A 16722-nucleotide genomic window follows, 5' to 3' on the forward strand; every position below is an offset into this window, starting at 1 on the left:
TCCTAGCTGGAAACAAGCAAAGCTTCTGACCAGCAACACAAAAAGAATGCTGGCTGGGTCCAACCAACGTTGCTATTCAACTGATTTCTTGCCTTTTGTATTTAAAACCAAACATGTAAGCTGCAGCAAGGCAGGAAAGCATCTGCATGCAAAATAAGCCACGTTCACAGTTTTATGTATAGTAGGACCTACCATATAGCAAAAGATTCCCTGTTCCCTCTCTACCCACTGTACATCACAGTTGGACTAATCAGAGTCAAAACTGAACTGAGTCAGCAAGGCGCTTGCACCAGATGACTGGATTCCAATGCCTGTACAGTAGCCAGATTTTGTTTTTACATGATGCCTTCTGGAGCGAAGGAGTCTGCATATGCACCTACTGAAATGCAGCCTCGAGTGAAAGCGTGAATGTAGCACTTGACTTCGCAGAACAGAGAAAGGAGCCATTTCAGGTGGGACCCCAGTGCAAAACGCTGCTCATACAATAAATGCCCAGAGATTGTCGAGATCCTCGCATAGCACGCAGGACTGTATTTCCTCTGAACGAGCCGCCACTCCCAAAAAAGGGAAACAAATGGAACTCACATTTATCTGCCATGAAAGTGAAAAAAAAGACTGAGATGATTCTGCAGGGTCATGAACCGAAAGGTTCCCAGAGTAACAGCACTTCAAAGCGGAGGCTCAGCCCATGTGAGACATCCCTCAGACTGCCGCGTGGAATCTCACCATTTAACAGGACAGAACATGAGATTTAAGATCACGCAAAGCTGTGCATTTCAGAACCGAGTGTGCTGTGGAAGTGGTCCACATGCTATGCTGCAGCACAGAAAGTTAGCACGCGGCAGATTCACTCCCTGGCTTGCTGCGCATCACACCCCAAGCAGAGAAGCCTTCAGTTGGAATAGTAGAAGAAACACAGTTCAGAAAAGGAACGAGAGCAAGGGAGGGGATGGAGTTACCATCTCTGGAGACCATTCAACAGTAAAACCAGATCCTGCTGACAATGGTTAGGGTAATTAAATGTATAGTGCCCTGAAGCTGGTGGCTTACCAGACATCCATTCCAGCCCGAAGGACTCTGTGATTGAAAGGACACATTATCATTTCCTTGCTTTCCAGGAGATCCTGTTGATAATTTTAAAAGCAGCATCCATGTAACTTGATCTGATAATTGTAAATAGGGTGGAGTGAAATAAAGCTTGTCACCTCCCCAGCTTCAGCAAATGTTTATTTTGAATAAGGTGCTTATCTGCTCCAACTGCTCACCATCTGTTTTCAGTCTCCACCAAGCTAATCACTTTCACATTAGGAACTGAGAAATGAGAAGAATTGCACTGACATTTTATTGTTCACATCCTTCCTTTGCTCTTGGAGATTGTCTTTGCCCCTCCCCCGGAAGCTTCAAGTCACTTGTAAAGCGTTTCCACTGCTGCTCAGTGCTTTGAGACTCAGGTGAGAGGAACAATATGAAGATAAAGCTTTTGTGTTATTAGTCAGACCACCCCCTCTTCAAATAGCTCAGGGTCAACAGTGATACCGGACGGGCTGACTAGCGCCAACAACAGTTTGCCTAAAATATTTCTCAGAGCAGATCTCTCAGAAAAATACCTGATTTTGATCCACCCCCACCCTTTGTAAATTGTTTCAATGGTTACTTACTCTCACTGTTAAATCTTAGCTTTCCTTCTGGTCTAAATCTGTCTAGCTTCTTTGCAAAGACCGCAAATATTACTGCTCCATTCAGTTAGAGAAACTGAGGCACATAGAAGCTGAGTGACTTGCCCAAGGTCCCACAGTAACTCAGTGGCCAATCTGGGTTAGTGCACATTCACTGACACCCAACGCATCCTCCTTTATACATAGAGGCTGTGTCTAGACTGGCAAGTTTTTCCAAAACTTGCCAGCCGTCTACACTGGCCGCTTGAATTTCCGCAAGAACACTGACGATCTCATGTAAGAAATCAGTGCTTCTTGCGGAAATACTATGCTGCTCCCGTTCGGGCAAAAGTCCTTTTGCGCAAAAGCTTTTCCACAGAAGGGCCAGTGTAGACAGCTCAGATTTGTTTTGTGCAAAATGGCAAAAATGGCGATCGGGGCTTTTTTGCGGAAAAGCGTGTCTAGATTGGCCACGGATGCTTTTGTGCAAAAGTGCTTTTGCGGAAAAGCGTCCATGCCAATCTAGACGCTCTTTTCCGCAAATGCTTTTAACAGAAAACATTTCCGTTAAAAGCATTTGCGGAAAATCATGCCAGTCTAGCTGTAGCCAGACAGTTTTCTAAGGGGTTACTATTGTGATGGGTGGTTATATGATTCCTGCCTGGGTACTTTACTGAATGTGACCAATCCATTTGTACATTTCAGTTTTACTAAGCACTGGGGGATTTAATCCTGCAAGATGCTGGGGGGTGGAGAGGGGGAGACTCAGCACCTTACAGCAGAGCTTACCACCTTGCAGGACTCAGCCCCCAGAGTTTGGGACAGGCATTTCACAACTCAAAAAATAAATGAATGCAGCTCCATTGCCATCTCGTCCTCTCCCACACACAGCTGCTTCACTTCCAAGCTGATTGATGTGGAACTCAGCTATAAGAAACTGAACTAGCAGAATATGGCTCTTGCAGCCAGACAAGAAAGCAGTTAAGGTAAATAAGGTTAATTTATTTTTCTTTTAAGGCTGATTGCTGATTCTTATCTGTCTATTCATCAATGAGTAGTGTGTCTGGCAATACAAAGTTGTTAGGAGCACTTGCTGGGGGTTTATCTTGATTCTTCCTATTTTGTTATCACCTACATTCTCATTTCAGCTAGAACTTGCCTGCCTCCATCAAAAAGTGCAGTACTAATCAGTACATGGAACTGGCTCAAGATCCCACTGAGCATTTGTGCTCAATTCTGGTTTCCAGGCTCACCCCGAGAGAAAAGTGCCATAAAAATTGGTCCACAACCTAACGGCACACTTAGAATGCTATCGCTTGTGACTAGATAATTGAGAATCTCTAAATACACAGCCCAAGTATGCAGGAAATCATTTTCCTAATTCACACACACAAATGATCTCTGCCAATAGAAGTTTGCTAATGATGGATTTGCATCCCTGAGGATGAATTCTCTAAAAAGGTCTGAGGAGCACTGCTTGGTACCCAGTTTCTTTCTGCTCATTCAACGGGGTTTTATGGAGTTAGATGGCAAAACAATTAACAGCTTTCCCTGTCACCTACAGCCCAAGTGTAATATTGGCCCAAGGGGGAGAGGTAGATACGCTTGAGGGCAGAGATAGGGTCCAGAGTGACTTAGACAAATTGGAGGATTGGACCACAAGAAATCTGATGAGGTTCAACAAGGACAAGTGCAGAGTCCTGCACTTGGGACGGAAGAATCCCAAGCATTGTTACAGGCTGGGGACCAACCAGTTAAGTAGTAGTTCTGCAGAAAAGGACCTGGGGATTCCAATGGATGAGAAGCTGGATATGAGTCAACAGTGGGCCCTTGTAGCCAAGAAGGCTAATGGCATCTTAGGTTGCATTAAGAGGAGCATTGCCAGCAGATCCAGAGATGTCATCATTCCCCTTTATTCGGCTTTGGTGAGGCCGCATCTGGAGTATTGTGTCCAGTTCTGGGCCCCCCACTACAAAAAGGATGTGGCCGCATTGGAGAGGGTCCAGCGGAGGGCAACCAAAATGATTAGGGGGCTGGAGCATATGACCTACAAGGAGAGGCGGAGGGAGTTGGGTCTGTTTAGTCTGCAGAAGCGAAGAGTGAGGGGGGATTTGATAGCAGCCTTCAACTTCCTGAAGGGAGGTTCCAAAGAGGATGGAGAGAGGCTGTTCTCAGTAGTGACAGATGGCAGAACAAGGAGCAATGGTCTCAAGTTGTGGTGGGAGAGGTCCAGGCTGGATATTAGGAAAAACTATTTCACTAGGAGGGTGGTGAAGCACTGGAATGGGTTCCCTAGGGAAGTAGTGGAGTCTCCATCCCTAGAGGTATTTAAGTCTTGGCTTGACAAAGCCCTGGCCGGGTCGATTTAGTTGTGATTGGACCTGCCTAGAGCAGGAGGCTGGACTTGACCTTCTGAGGTCTCTTCCAGTTCTAGGATTCTAATATCTTTAGCAGTCTCAGTCTAGTTCCTGACAGACATGGGGGAACACTGAGAAGCTGGTTGGGCTTTTGATCATTCTGCAGCCATGCCCTAGGTCTCAATGGGACATGGCTGGGGTGGAATCAGTGTAGAACAAAATTTGTATTAAACGGACAGGTATGTGCTGTGGGGGAGAAATGAAGAGTGGGCTGGGGGAGGGGTGAAAGAATTGAAAGGAGGCAGCTGAAGGAAGGGAAACCAAGTTGCATATTAAATTTGCCCCCCCCTCCCCATGACAAACTGCCCTGGCAGCAGCTGTTCAGGATCCCAAAGCCCTTCTCCTCACTTTGTACTGGAAATGCCGCAGGAAGAGCTCTTCAGTATCCACCATTCAGACTTTCTGATAAAAAGGGCCGGGGAGAAGGGCTCCAGGACACCCAGGGACCATTTGTAAAATAAAGGCAGTGTCAGAAAAAGTCGTTTCCTCTTGCTCTTCTGCTACCATTTTCCACAGCGGCAGGACACCCAGCGTGGGACTCCACACTGGAGAGAAATGGGAGCAGCACTGCCTGCAGGGACAGTGTGCACTGCACAATGACTTCTCCCTCAGCTGTAGGCACGTGGCTTATGGCCCTTGGCATGCAATGTGAGTGAAGTGGGAGCCCAGAGGAAGCCAATGCACCCCCTAAAACACTTCTGTCGTGAAACCATACCCGCTGTGCGCACAACTTACACTGAGCCGTACAAGAATCAAGTTAGCGCAGCTGTTCCCTCAGGAGTCCATCTTTACCCTTTTTCAACTGTTGAAAGGAGCCAATCAACCTGTCTAGACTTTGGACCTGGTGTTCTGCCGTGACAGAATGATGAAACACCTCCAAGCCCCTTCACAGAAGAATTTGCTTCCTTCCACGAAAAGCAAAACCCTATTCACCATCACAATCTAGCTGTCCCATGTTGTAACCAGAAACATAAAAACAGCCGGATCTCAGAAGACCAACCATGGTTAAGTGAAGCAAAAGTTCCTTGCAAATTAGCTTAATTATGGGGTGGGAATCCTTTTTGGGTCAGGGGGCTACTGTCCCACAAAAAAACAGTTGGGGAGGGGTGGGCAACATTAGTGAGAAGCAAAAAAAAAAAAAAAAAGGTTCTCCAACCAAGCTTAATTGGTTATAAATATAAACATTTTGGTAACATTTAATTTGTTTACAACTGCCCGTGGGGTACAAAACAAGTTGAAAATCCATTACTAATGTAACAGATATTTAATCCTCTGCAATATTTATTTACTAGATTACTAGCATTTGGAATGAAAAATTTACAGCTGCTAAACATTTTTAATGGACACCAAAATAACATTCAGAGTTTTAAAAAAAATATCTTCTTGCTTCAGTGCTCTGCAAATAGCCTTACTGTAATTTAAACTATTTGAATGTCACAACAATGGCTGGAACTAACTTGCAGATGTGGACATCTGTCTCACATTTGCCTTGCTGGTGAACACGAGAAAGATTAATGTCTTTGAGTCCAATGGAGCCCAAACATAACAAGAAAAGCTGGGATACACCCCTAAGAACACTGAGAGTAGCAGTTTCTATAGTTGAGCAGTCACCAACTCTGAATCAAAGATGATTTCAGGGTGATTTCCTTGCCTGTGTGAAGTGTATGCGCGTAAAAACAGGGCATGGAATACACAGTCCAGTGGTAATATTTACATGAAAAGTTGTGAACAGAAGCAAACACTGAATATGAATATTTAAATTATGATAATCACCCTACTTGTCTATGCACATCTTCCCTGTATGTGCTAATTTAAGAGATACATGGAGGAAGCCAGATTATCCCTCTGTTTAATAAAAAAAAAAAAAAAACCTGGCTTTAAGCAGTTAAGCTTCCAAATGTTCTGAAATTATTCACTGTACAAGACAGAAAACGTGGTTTATTACTTGCAAAGTTACAAAGGTACAAACTCTCTCCCTTGAGTTCCTTGGCGTGATAAATATGGAGGCAGTGCACAGGTGATGCCATTCAGACAGTTTGGAAAGAGAATTCCTTCACAATATTACTACCCAAGTCTCTGCTGCACGGACTGTTGTTGCATTCCTTAAATCTCTGCCAAGGGCTTTTAAAAGAGTAAGGGCCAGATTTACAAAGGTATGTGCAGCATCTTTAGGTGCTTTAAATACCTTTGTAAATCCAGCCCTACTATGTAAGGTGAAAAAAGATCTGTCCCTTGAGGCCAGAGGTGGGGAACCGCAGGCCTGGATGCAGCCCCTAGCTTGCCTGGATCTGACCCCCAAGGCTCAGCGTTGGGGAGCCCGTGCTGGCTTTCCAGCCCCCTGCCACCCACCCCCAGGGCTGGTGCACCCAAAATCTACTAGCCTGGGCCCCCTGGGCTCTGGTGTGCAAGGGGAACATGGGGACTGTCTTTCTGCTTCTCAGTCAGGGGTTTCTCGCTTTGTGTCTCACTTGTGTGCAGCCCCTGACTGATTTCTGTGGGTCAGCAGCCCCCAAAAAGATTCCCTGCCCCCGCACTAGGCCCCAGTTGAGCAAAGTGCTTAAGCACATGAGCACTCCCCTTGACTTCAATAGGAAACCTCTTGGCTCTGTGTGGTCCTGAGCAAGCCACAACCTTTCTGGCTCATAGTACCTTGGAGCTCCTCAAGGTTATTTTCTGGGTTTTGGAGGCACCAATTTAAAACTTATAGAAAATAAGTTCAACGTCACTTGTTGAACTGTGGACTATTATCCTGCTTGTGTGTTACCAAGGCCATGTCTACACTACGAGATAAGGTCGAATTACGGTAGACTTTTTATACCTGATTGGGCAACGGCAAAGATAGTTACCCAGAGTGTACAAATCTGACGCAGTTCGAAGTAGTGCGTCCCAAGGAGGGTGGCTACTGCCAGCTTTTGACAGTGATGCACTAGGGGTGTTAAATTTCATTTAATCAACCTAACTGACTAGTCAATGGATTTTCCATTGACTAGTTGATTAGTCAATAAGCGGGGGAGCCTTAGTGCGGTTAGTTCCTGCCCCTAGGAGCTAACCCTGCTGTGACTCTTCCTTTTAAATGTACGGCCCTGCCTGCTCCTAGTGCAGTGGTGGGGACCCTGCACGAGCCAGGAATCAGCTGTCCTGGGACAGTGCAGCATCTGGGACTGGGTGCAACCCGGCTCACGCCCGGTCCCTGCTACCCCTGTCCCTCCCCTGGCTCCCATGGAGATGGTGCAGAGGGGAACTGGCTTTTAAGCTGGCTCCCCCCAGCACCACCTCCTGCTCCCCCCTTCCTGCCCTTATTAGAGACAACAAGGGTAGGGTGTGGGGGGAGAAGCAACTAGTTGAGGGATTAGTCGACTACCCAATAAGCTTTTGTTTATCGGATGGTTAACCAGTTGCTTACATCCCTGCGATGAAGTAGCTATCCCACAGTGCCTGGGCCCCTTTGCATTCTGTGTTACGTTCCCAATGCACGCTGGGACCAAAACTGTGCAGTGGGTGCTTCTGGGTACATGTCATCAGTGGCCCATAATGCACTCGTTTCCTCCCTCCCTCCCTCCCTCCCTCTGCTGCTTAAGACCAATGGCAAATAGTCCATTCGGGCCCTTTTCCCATTCAGTTATTCGCACAGATGCCATAGCAGTGTAAGCATGGAACCCAGCACGGATCTCGTTGAGCATCAAGGCATGATGATAATAATGATAACTTTGGTGCACCCAATGCTGGAATACGTCTAGAGCGTATCCAGGGTCCACTGTAACAATGAACACTCTTGGGGGGCCATGAACATATTCTTCTGCGAAGCACTTGAGTTGAGTGACATGAAAATGCCGCTGGCCTTTGATCCTATTGGCACAGTGGGACCCTGGTGCTGCCTGACAAGCACAGGCTGGAGAGACCACACTATGATGCAGGTCTGGGACCATCAGCAGTGGTTGCAAAACTTTTGCCTGCAGAAGGTCACTTTCATGGAATTTTGCAAATTGCTTTTTCCCCACCCTGAAGTGCAGACAATGCCAGGATGAGACCTGCTCTGACAGCGGAGAAGAGAATGGCAATTGCCCTGCGGAAGCTTGCAATGCCAGACAGCTACCGGTCAGTCGGGAATCAATTCAGAGCAGGGACATCTACAGAGGGTGCTGTTGTGATTCAACACCCTGCTACTATGGAGGGCAGTGACTCTGGCAAGCAGTGGATATAGCTTTGCTGCACCGGGGTCCCCTAACTGTGGTGGGGCGACAGATCGAACACACATCCCTATCTGCACACCTCACCACCTTGCCAAGGAGGACATAAACCGCCAGGGGCACTTCTCAATGGTGCTGCAGGCGCTAGTGGATCCCAAGGGCCGTTTCCCTATCAAGGTGGAACGGTCGGGAAAGATGCATGATGCACATTTTTATGAACTCCTGCCTGTTCAGCAAGCTACAGGCTGAAACTGTGCCCCCAGACCGGAAAGCTACTATGCTTCATTGGGGAATGAGCAAATGGTGGTTTACTGCAGAGGCATCAGCGAACAGCTTCCCCCACTTCATCCAGCCTGCCGTGCAAGAAATCCGTCTTCTCCGCATCACACAGAATGACAGGGAGTGGATGCCGACTGAATGTGGCCAGGAACCCGGGCCTTACGCTGCACTGCTTTGTGCTCAAATGCTGCCAGACCACTCATGGCTGGCTTGACGTGGACAGGTGTTCTACCAGGGAGGATGCAATCAGGCAGCCTCCCCAGAAAGCTTCTGAGGACGAAAGAGAACCTGTGCGAGAGCGTCTCTGATAGGGATGTTGAGAGTTTAACCGGTAAGCTGATGTGTACTGGTTAAACTCAAAGTCAGCCGGCTCCCAGGAAGGTGGCTTTGCTGCAACAGCCGGGCCGGCTGGGGCTGGCGGTCCTGCTCCGAGGGAGGCTTCGCGTCAGGGTGTGTAGGATAAAGCTTTATACTGCAGAGGCCGCACTGTGCGCAATCGCTAAGATTCTTAGCAAGTACACGGTTCCCGAGCTGAACACTTGGTAACGTCCCTTGTCTAGGAGGCAAAGCCCCACGCCCGCAGAGGTGTTCCAGTTCAGAACAGAGACGCTGTAGCCCTTTGCACCAGGGCCACTGTGGTTTCTTTCACAGCATACAGTTGTGCAGCCTAGGATTCCCGCTGATTGCTGCCGCACCCCCGCCTGTGGATGGCATCCGCAGGTATCAGGGAACAGAGGCTACTAGGGAGCGTTCCTTGCATAACCTGCCTGTCTCCTCCAGAGGGCCTGGGCAGGGACAGGGTAAGGTCAAGGAGGGGGACCAGATGTCTGGCTAAGCTAGGGCATCCTTCTTGGAAGCAGAGGGGCTGCTGAGAGCAACCTGGAGAGAGGAGCTGAACAAGACAGTCCCAGCACAAAGGATGATCCAACCTGGGCAGCTGATCAATTTGGGCACTAGGTACCTGGGGTCGCGGTCCCATGAGAGGCACCTATGTCTGACATGGAGAGGGAAAGGCCATGCTAGACTTGCTGTTCCCCTGTATCTGTGCATGTGCGCCTCAACGCATTCCACGTTTTCCTTTCAAGAACTTGTAAAAAAAACTTTTAAGTTTGACATGAAGCCACTGAAGGCTGAAGATGTGGCTAGGAGTTTAACACCTGGCTCCTACACCTGGTCACAACATTGCCGTGCAGAACTGCTGCGTGAGGAGTTCATGAAGTATCTAGAGCAGGGATGTGCATGAGAGGGGCCCAATTCTTTCCTGTTCATAAAACATTTTGAGGTATTCAGAGGATTTTCAAGATCCTCAGGGGCTCGCCCTGAAGACTGATCTGCACTTCTAGCCCATTCAGTTCTACAGACTGTTACCTGAAATACTCCATCTGATCGCAGCTGCATCCATGTCCCCCGGAGATAATTCTCAGGCAGCCAGCACCCACGCAGGGTGTTGTGTGTCAGCCTGTGCTGAATGGCACTCAACGGGCACAGGAGTTGGCATAGCCAGGAGGCAGTCCCCACTGTGGACATGGGAGGCCACAGGTCTGCACAGGCTGGGCCTTTCAGGCAGTCCCCAAGCATTTTTAAAGTAACACAGTCACCAAGGTGGGGATACCTGAAGGGGTCTGCACCCAAGAGAAATTCTCACATGAGAAATAAAGACTCGTTCGGTCCTTGATGCCCCAGGAGAATCCAGGAGCAAGTGGAAAGCTCAAGAAGAAACCCAAATCATAAGCTTCCTTCACAAAAAGATGGATAAAAACCCCATTAGTAATGGGACCATGCGCCCCACCTTCCTATCACAGCCTTGAGGTGATTCTTCCTGAACTGCTAGCAGCATGTTCATTTTGCCATAGCTAGCTCTTCCTATTTCCTAGCCCTGGCAAGTCCTTTATCCGTGAACCATTTAGGTTGAATGAAAGAAACCAGAGCTGCATGTATGGTTAACAGACTGTAGCATGTTACTGTCTGACCCCAGCAATAGACACCATCATCCTTGGAGACCAAAGAAGGTAAAACAAAATGAACAAAAAAACTGAGTATAATTAGAGAAACAGATATTCCCTGATGATGCAGCAAATTCAGTATGCAAGCCCTCTAGCAAACCACCCCAAGTCTTGAAAGAAGGAACTCTAGCTTCAGTAAAAAACGAGGGAAGGATATCTGAAATTCAAACAAAAAATGTAGAACCCAAGCAGCCATTATCAATTAAGTTTAAAACCTTGTTGAAAAGTGTCAGGACCTTAGTAAACCTGGATTACCTTCACCGACAAGGAACGGATCTGAGTGTACAGACCCCACAGGTTATGAGCAATAGGTCCCAACATAACCAGAAACAAGACACACGTGTAACCCGAGTGTCAAACCACCAAATCAAGCACAACACACAAAATTGTACCAGAAGTGTGCCTGAAAATGCCCCCATCAACTGTCCAAGTGTCATGAATAATTACTAAATAGCACAGTTAAAAGCACAGTCTTAATAATTAAACAGAGGGGCAGGGAGCATTGAAACCTGAACACAGAAGATGAATACATACAAGACCAGCTAGGGCAGGGGTCAGCCACCTTTTCAGGAGGGTGGGCAATGGAGTGCACACATCTTGAAGAACTACAATTACTGCCCAGGGTGAGTAACCTTTTTCTTCTTCAGTAGTGCCTGATGGGTGTTCCACTCCATGTGACTCCCTATCAGGAGGAGGGAGCTTCAGAGTTGAGTCAGTTACAGAGGAAAGAACTGCACTGCCAACTGCAGCATCAGCTTTGGAGGCACCCTTGTCTAAAGCACCGTTTCTGAAGAAAGCATGCAGCAGAGCTCTGCAAATCTCAGCAACTGGGGCATTTTTAAGTGGAGCCACAGATGTACACAGTGACCTCACAAGGCGAGTTGACATGCCAGCAACAGGGACTGTTGACCGCACTGTAACAAGTTGTAAGACATCCAGAAATCCAATTTGATAACCTCTGGGTAGACAGAGCAGAGTCTTTTGATCTGTTTGCAAATGAACAAAGCAGCTAGAGGATTTATAAAATGGTTTAATCCTACGTAGACAAAAATATAATGCCTTTCTGACATCTACAGTATGGAGTGCAGGCTGCATGATGAACTGGTGGTTTATGAAAGAAAACTAGTTGGTAAATGATCCAATTCAGATAAAACTTAGAAGACACTTCAGAATGGAACTGGGCAGGCAGACCTAAGGAAATCTTATTCTTGTCGAAAACTGAAAGAAGGGTCCACTATTAAAGTGCTAATCTCTCTGACCCCGCAAACTCAAGGCAGGCTATTGTTCAAATATAAATCTGATAAGAAGCACTCACCATCAGTTCAAAGGGAGTGTTCAAAAAACTTTTAAGAACCAGATTAACAGGAGCGTGCACTTGCACTGGTGGAGAGAAATGCCACAGGCTTTTCAGGAGTCTAGCAGTTGCAGCAGAGAACCGCCAACAGTGCTATGAAATACTCTTATGGCTGCCAGGGGAACTTTGAGAGAATTACGACAGACATATTTTCTTTAGCTGCAACAGGTATTCCAGAATGAGCTGAACTGGGGCAGATTGTGGGACAGTGCCCTAGAATTCACATCAGCGACTAAATCTCCACTTCTAAAAGTAATTATTTCTGGTAGAATCTTTTCCTACTATTTAATAACAGGTGCCAAGCTCTGCAGAACAGGACTGACGCCCTGGGAACCATCGAGGATGCAACAATCGAGCATCAGCCCGAGAAAGACATCGAGAAGTGACTGGAAGATTTATTGGTGGACAGAGAGTGAAGTGCAAGCCATAAGGAAACCTCACAGCAGAATGATTCTGGTCCTGTCCCATCTGGTTTTGTTCATCATTCTGAAGATCAAAGGTGCTGGGGCAAAAGCACAAAACAGCTGCCCTGTCCAAGGGAGCAAGAAGGGGTCCTAGGACCTAACCCGCCCTTTGAACACAACAGGAAGCTTTTTTGTGTTTGTAGCTGTTGTACAGAGGTCCGCTTCCGGTAATTCCCAAACCTGGGCAATGCTGAGCTGGGCCCTGGGGACTTCATTCCCATATGCTGTCTCGGGAAAAATACCTGCTGAGACTGTTGATCGTAAAACATTTTTTCCTGCCTGGAAGATACTAATGCCAGATACCAGAGATTCCTATGCCATGTTTTACGCATCAGTTCCATCACCTTATTTCAATGCAGTGGGCAAGGGGTCTCAGTCTTCCCTGCCCACAGACAGAACATGTGGGCACGTTGTCAGTCATGCCCCGACAGATCTAGTTCTAGTGATGGAATGACAGGTCTTTCTCATGTACAATATCTACAATTTCCTTTAATGTCAAGACATCAGAATTCAGCACCATCTAAGAGGCAGGTTGGATGTTGCCCCACATCACGATGCTCAGCTGTGGCTTTGATGTTGTAGCCATTAGTCACATTCCATTTGTGCTACTTTCTTTAACCCCAACACTTGCTACTCATCTACCAAGACAAACTACTCGAGTTATCATTCATGTTCGTTCTCCTTGGAGAAAGTGCCTGGTACACGCTGGGCCTCATACCTAACATTGGTAGATGGGAGGAGTTACCCGCGGCAGCCATTGGACACTTTAAATTCATTTAGAGCTGAGTGAGTGACGCAAAATGAGCCTGGTCTAGTGCAGGGGTGGCCAACCCGCAGCTCTTTTCCCCAAAAGTGCAGCTTGCGAAGCTTCTCCTGCGTCATCCCCTCCCTCTACAACGGCCCCTGCCCCCAGCACCCGTGTTCACCAGGGTGGCGATTCAAATGGCGCCCAAGATGATGGCCATTGATGGGAGCCTGATATGACCAAAAAGCCTAAGTTTGTTTCTGAAGGGGCAGCCCCCCCTCTCCTCCCAATAATTGTGGTATGGCTCTTTGCATTTTTTCTGCCACTGTTTTGGCTCTTTTTGTTCAATGGGTTGGCCACCCTGATCTAGTGTATCTTAACACATGTTCAGCTGCTACTGTAGCTTTATGAATGTTGTTTGCTAACATGATGAGCAGCATTGGTCACTTCATTTGTTTTTAAAAAACTAGCCATGTCTAGTCTACAATGCAGTAGGGATGTAATAGTGTAGCCAATTAACCGATATGCAAAAGCTTATAGATTAATGCTATAGACTACATACATCTCCCCCCTCCTCCCCCTTCCCATCTGCCAGTACATTTTTTAGTAGGCTGGCCTGCCAGGTCTGGGACCTACCCCAGCTGTGGCTGTGCATTTAAAGTGTATTAGGAGCCAGGCGAGCAGGCAGCCGGGTTCAGTTCTGGCTCATGCCAGGTGCGGGAGCTCAGCCCCTCCCCTAGACAGGGGCTGCTGCCACCCTGTGCTGCTGCTGCATCAAAGGCAGCAGCACGGGGTGACAGGCAGCCAGTCCATGAGGGGAGCTGGTTTTTTCAACTGGCTCCCCTTGTGGACCAGCTCTTGCCTGGCACGCTGTGCTACTGCCTCTGTAGCAGAGGCAGCAGCATGGAGTGGCAGGGGGCGCCTCAGGATTGGTGCCGAAGCGCACTGGCTTCTGGCCCCACCCCTCAGGACTACAGAACAGTCGACTAACCGGTAAGAATTCATGAGGTTAATCGACTACCCCTACAATGCAGTATAACAAACAGATGCTATTCCATCTCACGAGTCTCTGGATTGGTGTTAGGCACTAAAACACACCAGCCCTGACCAGCCCCAAGAGCCAGCAAAGGAAGATTCCAGCTTTAGAGAAATCTGGCATCAGAAATGGGGCCTTCAAAGCCTGCAACAAATGTAAAAGCCAAGTGTGTTTCCAATGGCATTTTCCTTCTCCAGCCACAGCACAGTCTACAAAGCGGTGCCTACAGATTTCCTCTCAGCAGAGGCAGAGTCCTATCTGTGTGAGGGAGACTTTCCACAACCGAGCGCAGAGTGCCTTTCAATTACTCCCACCAAGCCATTAGGCAAATTAAATTTGCACGAGATATCGAAATCGACAAAGAAAACACGATCAATATGCACGTGAATTATGCTGCTAGTTGTACAGAGGGCAGTGAGAGGCATGGGACAACCCCTCCCCAAGTGCAGGGCCCAGGGAAACCCCCCTATCATCGGCCCTGCCCCTTGCCCTGCCCGTTCCACCCTCTTGTCCCCTCCCCAGTAGCCAGGGAATATGGGGAAGCCTGGCACAGGGCAGCAGAGGTGGCCCCCCTGAGTACCCCAGCAGCCTGCTGCCCTCTCCCAGCCCTCTGTGCTCAGCTTCGCTGCAGCAGCGGTAAGTGGGGTGCCCGGGGATTGGGGCGCTGTGAAGTGGAGTGCAGCCTGCTGAGCGACAACGGTGCAATGGAACAGAGTAGGCTGCCGCCGCAGAGTGAAGGGGGCCCCGGCTGCAGCCCTACGCCAGGCCCCCCAGTAACCCTCTGGGACCTGCCTACAGGACAGCTGAGGTGGCCACTGCAGGGCCCTTTGGCTAGAGATGGAGAATCCCCTGGATATTCAGTGGGGGCTGCATGTGGACGTGTGTACAGAATTATAAACCATGCTAACAGGCATTTCTTCACTTGACCCAGCTCTGCTATAACAGCCACCCACCTATGTAAGGCCTTCAAGATCAGTCTCTCACAACACACTGGATATTGGCTTAAGCCTTAAGGCATTACTTTTCAAAACGAACGTGAATGGATTCTAACCATTTGATTTTACTCCTTTTACCCAAAGGTCCATCCCAGCTCACTCTGAAAAAGCCACCGATTCTGTTTCTTCTTGTGTCCATCAGCAAATTTATTTAATATAGTCCAACGAGCTACAACCACGCAATCTTACTGAAGGGATAGAGACTGCACAAACGTTACTCAGGGTATAAACTGGAAGACCACTGACTGCAGTAGTTTCATGACTGACGATTGTGTGCGAAGTGGAGATAATCCAGCTCACCTCTCAAAACCCAGACTACATTTGCAAATTGTGACAAATGAGAACACTTGATCTAAAAACCACTGAGATAGCACAGCACCTCCTGGTGCTATTTTCAGCAATGCTCTTCAGAAAACCATATTTCAAGTACCCTGACCACTAATATTAAGCACATGGCAGTTTTTGGTAACCTGAGCATGGATTTTGAACCTAGGAGCTTTGATGCTGGAGAACAAACTGTGTGAGTGGAAAAGGGGGCAGCAGAGGAGAAAGAATTATATTAGTGTAATCCAGGAGTCTGCAACCTATGGCTTGCAAGCCAAATACAGCTCAGTATGGAACCAAATATGGCTCTTTTGCCATTCCCAAAATGCATGCAACTTTTTAAATTAAAATGAAAAATTAAATCACAATTTAAAAAATGTGTACTTATTCATGTCTTGCTTTATGGATCTAAGAACTGGACTACCTACTCGTGCCAAGAGAAAAAATTGAGCAGTTTCCACCTTTGCTGCCTTCACAGAATCATGACTATTAAGTGGCAAGACAAAGTTTCAAATGTAGATGTTCTATCAAGAGCTGGCATACCCAGTCTCACAGCGATCCTTAACAGAAGATTCCGGTGGCTTGGCCATGTGAGGAGAATGAGTGATAAACACCTTCTCAAAGAAATCCTCTTTGGTGAACTAGCAAATGGAGTAAGGGCAAGAGGAAGGCCAAAGTTAAGATTCAAGGATATCTGTAAAAACACTATGAAAAAATTTAACGTCAATCCAAGCTCTTGGGAATCTACGTCATCAGATCGCAACACTCAGCGACAATTATTACAACAGGGCATGTAATTTTTCAATAGGACCTGTGCAAGTCATTCAAAAGAACTCCATCTCAGAAGGAAAAAGTCTCAGACTCATGAAAATGGAAGTAGACTGGCATGTAGCTATTGTAATCGACTGTGCAAATCCAATATTGGATGCATAAGCCATGAAAGAAGTTGCAGATCCAGGCACAACTCAGACTGTCACTGCTGCTGCTTACTACCGTCTCTCGAGATGAATGGGCCATCTATACTTATTCATGTAGCGTGAATGCATGATGAAGCTGTATTTGACCAGTTATGATGTAAACTTCAAAGAAATGTGCAAAAAGATGCAGCAGCAGAAGTCCCATTACTAAAGTCTGCGAGTACAATGTTTCCTTTATGCTATTATTAATCATCATGCCAATTATCAGCAATATTAAGTTGTATATTTTCAGTCATGCAAATGGGCATTCTGATACAGCTCTTTGTGGACCACTTGTTCTGAATTT

General features: G+C 47.3%; 1 protein-coding gene across 5 annotated transcripts in view; it reads right to left on the reverse strand.

The window, feature by feature from the left end:
* CBFA2T2 (CBFA2/RUNX1 partner transcriptional co-repressor 2) overlaps positions 1-16722 on the reverse strand; it is a 100511-nt gene that overhangs the window by 36478 nt on the left and 47311 nt on the right. The gene's annotated exons all lie outside the window — the stretch shown is intronic.

Source organism: Pelodiscus sinensis, chromosome 17 (assembly GCF_052426305.1).
Source record: "Pelodiscus sinensis isolate ZL-2025 chromosome 17, ASM5242630v1, whole genome shotgun sequence".
NCBI classification, from domain to species: Eukaryota; Metazoa; Chordata; order Testudines; family Trionychidae; genus Pelodiscus; species Pelodiscus sinensis.